Source organism: Eschrichtius robustus, chromosome 12, assembly GCF_028021215.1.
Source record: "Eschrichtius robustus isolate mEscRob2 chromosome 12, mEscRob2.pri, whole genome shotgun sequence".
NCBI lineage: Eukaryota > Metazoa > Chordata > Mammalia > Artiodactyla > Eschrichtiidae > Eschrichtius > Eschrichtius robustus.
In genome coordinates, this window is record NC_090835.1 from 104639280 (window position 1) to 104643828 (window position 4549).

Genomic DNA, 4549 nt, shown 5'->3' on the forward strand with positions numbered 1-4549 from the left:
TAACCACGAAAATGATCTCCTCTTAATCTGGCCTTCTGAAATCTGCCTTGACTGTCTCTGCGCTCACGGCTAAACAGCATGTCAACAAAAGTCTTGCACTCAGGGAGCGCCCGTGAGCTCCCAGGCCACTCGCCCCGGCTGTTTCCCGGTCAGCTCCGCCCGTTCTCAGTGGGCAGGTTTCCTCTGGGGAACTGCATCTCCTCTCCCATCTTTACAGGGAGCTTCCTCCTGGAGAAGCTTAAAGCAAACCTGCTCTTCCTGCCGTAACCTTCTCTGTAATACACCCGTTAAGGATTCAGCCTGGGTTAAATGTCGTGGATTCCTTTAAACAAGAATTTAAATCAAACTGAGGGTTTTTCCCACACACCCTATATATTAAATAATTATGAGCAAAAATATGTTATGGGGTCAGAACAGGCATAAATAAGAAAATAGGCATATCTGCATATATATATAATGGAACACTACTCAGCCATAAAAAAGAACGAAATAATGCCACTTACAGCAACATGGATGGACCTAGAGATGATCATACTAAGTGAGATAAGTCAGACAGAGAAAGACAAATATCACATGATGTCGCTTACAGGTGGAATCTAGAAAATGATACAAATGAACTCATTTACAAAACAGAAATAGACTCACAGACATAGGAAAGGGACTTATGGTTACCAAAGGGGAAAGATGGGGGAGGGATAAATTAGGGGTTTGGGACTGACATACACACACCACTAGATATAAAACAGATAACCGGCCTTGCAGACGCCACTACCCTGGAACCTCCCGCACTGCTCAGCCATGGTCAACCCCACCGTGTTCTTCGACATCGCCATCGACGGCGAGCCCTTGGGTCTCATCTCCTTCGAGCTGTTTGCAGGCAAAGTTCCAAAGACAGCAGACAACTTTCGTGCTCTGAGCACTGGGGAGAAAGGCTTTCGTTATAAAGGGTCCTGTTTTCACAGAATAATTCCGGGATTTATGTGCCGGGGTGGTGAATTCACACTCCATAATGGCACTGGTGGCAAGTCCATCTATGGGGAGAAATTTGATGATGAGCATTTCCTCCTGAAGCACGTGGGTCCTGGCGTCTTGTCCACGGCCAATGCTGGCCCCAACACACACGGGTCCCAGTTTTTCATCTGCACTGCCAAGACTGAGTGGTTGGATGGCAAGCATGTGGTTTTGGGCAAGGTGAAAGAGGGCATGAATATTGTGGAAGCCATGGAGAGCTCTGGGTCCAAGAGTGGCAAGACCAGCAAGAAGAGCACCATTGCTGACTGTGGACAAATCTAATAAATTTGACTTGTGTTTTATCTTAACCACCAGACCATTCCTTCTGCAGCTCTCAGGAGGGCACCCCTTCACCCGCATCTGCTTGAAATATCCTGTAATCTTTGTGCTCTCACGGCAGTTCTTCGAGTTCTACATTGTCCTTATCTCCCTCCAAGTTCAGCTGAATTGCAAAGTTAAGTTTATGATTATGAAATAAAAACTAAACAACAAAATTAAATAAATAAAATAAAATAGATAACCAACAAGGGCCTACTGTACTCTACTCAATATTTTGTAATAACCTATAATGGAAAAGACTATGAAAAAGAATAGATTGTACATATATATGAAATATATAAAATTATATATATAATTCAGTTTTTATATATATATATAAAACGGAATCACTTTGCTGCTTTGCTGTACACCTGAAACTAACACAGCATTGTAAATCAAGTACACTTCAATAAAAAAAGACAAAAAATAAAAATAAAGACATGTACGACCTATTAAAAAAAAGAAAAAAAAAAAAGAAAACAGGCATATCAATTGAGCGGTGTGACTGAAAGTTTCAGGCATCCAAGGGCTCCCTGGGTACGTCTGGCACATTCAACACAGGTGTCAACAAAAGAAAAGTAGGACGTGGCCCCTGCCTGTGATGGCACCTAACACAGGTAGGCAAACGACACCAGATATTGTAACAGGACAAAAGTAGATAATGTATGCTAAGGAGCTAGATTGAATATTCCCTTAAACAGATGGGGGAAATGTGGGCTGGAGGACTGAGTGTTGGGTGATTCACACATAGCTGCTTGAAAAAAACACGCCTAGCGGGGCCGATGAACGAGCAAGTGTCAGTACATAGTGAGATCTCTATTGGTTCTACCCATCCCAGTCTTATCCAACATTTTTATAAATGATCTGGAAAAGAAGAGAGATGGTATAATTGATCAAATCTGTGTTGCCATGAAACTAGGAATGAGGGCAAATACATTGCATAACAGAATCAAAACCATAAAGGCATGAGGTGTTTCTCCAATCCGCCAGCGCGGTCAGGGTTGTGATGTGTCCAGGCGAAGGGGGGGATGTTCTCATCATGCCCAGGGCTGGGCTCACCACACCTGCGGTGGTCCTTCTAAGCAACACATCCAAATGGGAATCTTAAGATACAACAGATTCTAGGAAGTGACCAGGATAATGTGACTTGACACCAGTGTAAACAAGGGGAGATATGCAATCCAGTATAGGGAATATCGCCTATGATTTCATGATAGCCATTTCCATACATTTAAAAGAATATATATGACATGAAATAGGACTTCAGTTTCTTCTGTGCCATTCTGCAAGGCTAAACTAAGACAAGATAGATTTTTGACTTTAAAATATAAGCTGTACAAGGGAAAGAAAAAGAATGTTTATGTAGTACCTAACCAGAGCCAAAAACTGTGCTTCAAATTTCCCATCACCCTCCCCAAAATCAAATAAAATAAGTAGTATTATCCCATTTTATGTATTGTTCTGCGTATCTATTGCTGAATAAACTACTGCAAAACTTAGTAGTTTAAACCAACTTATTATTCTTGTATCTCATCATTCTGTGGCTCATAAATTAGAACAAGGCAGAGCAAGGAGAGCTAATCTCCGTTCCATGATGTCTGGGGCCTCAGCGGGAGTGTCTTGAATGGCTGGGGGCTGTTCGGGCATCTCTCTCTGTCCCCCCGTCCAGCCCCTTCACGAGGGGGCAGGGGGTCTTCCTCGCAACACGGTGGCCTCAGGACAGGTGAGTCTCTGCAAAGCGCTTGGGGCTCCAGGAGATGAGGCAGGTGCTGCCACTCCTCTCAGGGCTGGGCCTGGACCAGGGGAGCGTCCACTGGCCGGGCCGTCCTAGGGTCAGCCACATTCAGAGAGAGGAAATGGGAGGAGCTTCAGAAGGATCGGCGGCGTCTATAGTCGATACACAGGCGAAGAGGCACAGGATGGTGGGAAGCAGCAGACCCAGGACTCAAACCGGATCTGACCAGTTATCACGCCCTGGCGACCACTCAGGACCACGTCTGTGCTCATGGATTCAAGGACGTCCTGCAAGGTGACCTCTAACGCCATGTACTTTCAGCCTCAGAGTCTCTTCCAAGCTCCAGACCTTTATCTCCAAACGTGAACTGCACGTATCTTTTCAAAATGTGTGGGAGCAGACGTGAATTCTGAACTCATCGCGGGTCCTCTCTCCATCCCAAACCAGCAGCCCCTAACACCCCCCCAGTCTCGCTGGCTCAGCACGTCATGGGCACTCTGTCCCTGCTCTCACTCGTTCCCTGGATCCTCTGTCAGTCACCAAGGCCGTGGATTTGCGTGCGCCACAGGCTGCTCGAGGGTCTGGCCCACCTGCCTCGCCAGCCTCCCTCCCCGGCCCTCTCCTAACTCTCGCCCCGCCCCAGCCCCTGCTGCTCCAACGACAGCCCCTGCCCTGTCCCCGCCCGCCCCCACCCCTGCCAGGTCTCTGCCCAGCCACCATCTCCTCAGAGAGACCACCCACCAAGAAGAGCATCTCCCATTAGCCCTGCCCTCCGCCAAGCTTGCTTTATTCTCCTCCACTCGATTTATCGTTTCCTGATACGGCAGTAGCTGTTTATTTGCTTATTTACTTACCGCCCCTGTCTCTCGCTGGAACAGTGCTGTTCGGTAGAAATACAACACGAGCCACATACATTTTACATTTTATAGTCGCCATACATCAAAAGGCAGAAAGAGGCAGGTGAAATCGATTTCAATAATATATTTTATTTAGCCCAAGATACCCAGAATAGTATCATTTCAACACATAACCAATAGAAAAAAAGTATTCATGAGCTCCTTTACATTTCTGGTCTCAGTTTTGAGTTCTGGTGCACTTACAGCCCTTCTCGTGCAGATGAGCCACATGTTAAGGGCACAGCAGCCACATGAGGGAGGCTCGAAAATATAAATGCCGTGAAGGCAGTGGCCTTGTTCTCCGGTTCACCTCCGACTTCTCAGCCTGGAACAGGGCCTAGCACTTAGCAAATGTTCGTTGATCGCCTGCGCATATGCAGGCATGGATACAACAGATGACGTGCATCCCTTGCTTTTGACCCTCCTCCTCCTACACCTGCCTGCTTACTCCTCACCTCCCATGAGGCACCTGTCAGCCCCCGCAGGTGTGGCCAGCAGCTACTCCTTTTCAGCCTGGGTTGCTCTAACCCCGTCAGCAGTTCCAGAGGCCACCAGAAAGAGGCTCCGAAAGTCACAGAGCTGAGAGCCC

General features: G+C 46.9%; 1 pseudogene; it reads left to right on the forward strand.

Moving 5' to 3' along the window:
• Positions 1–783: 783 nt before the first annotated feature.
• Positions 784–1293, forward strand: LOC137773267 (peptidyl-prolyl cis-trans isomerase A pseudogene; annotated as a pseudogene).
• The last annotated feature ends 3256 nt before the right edge of the window (positions 1294–4549 follow it).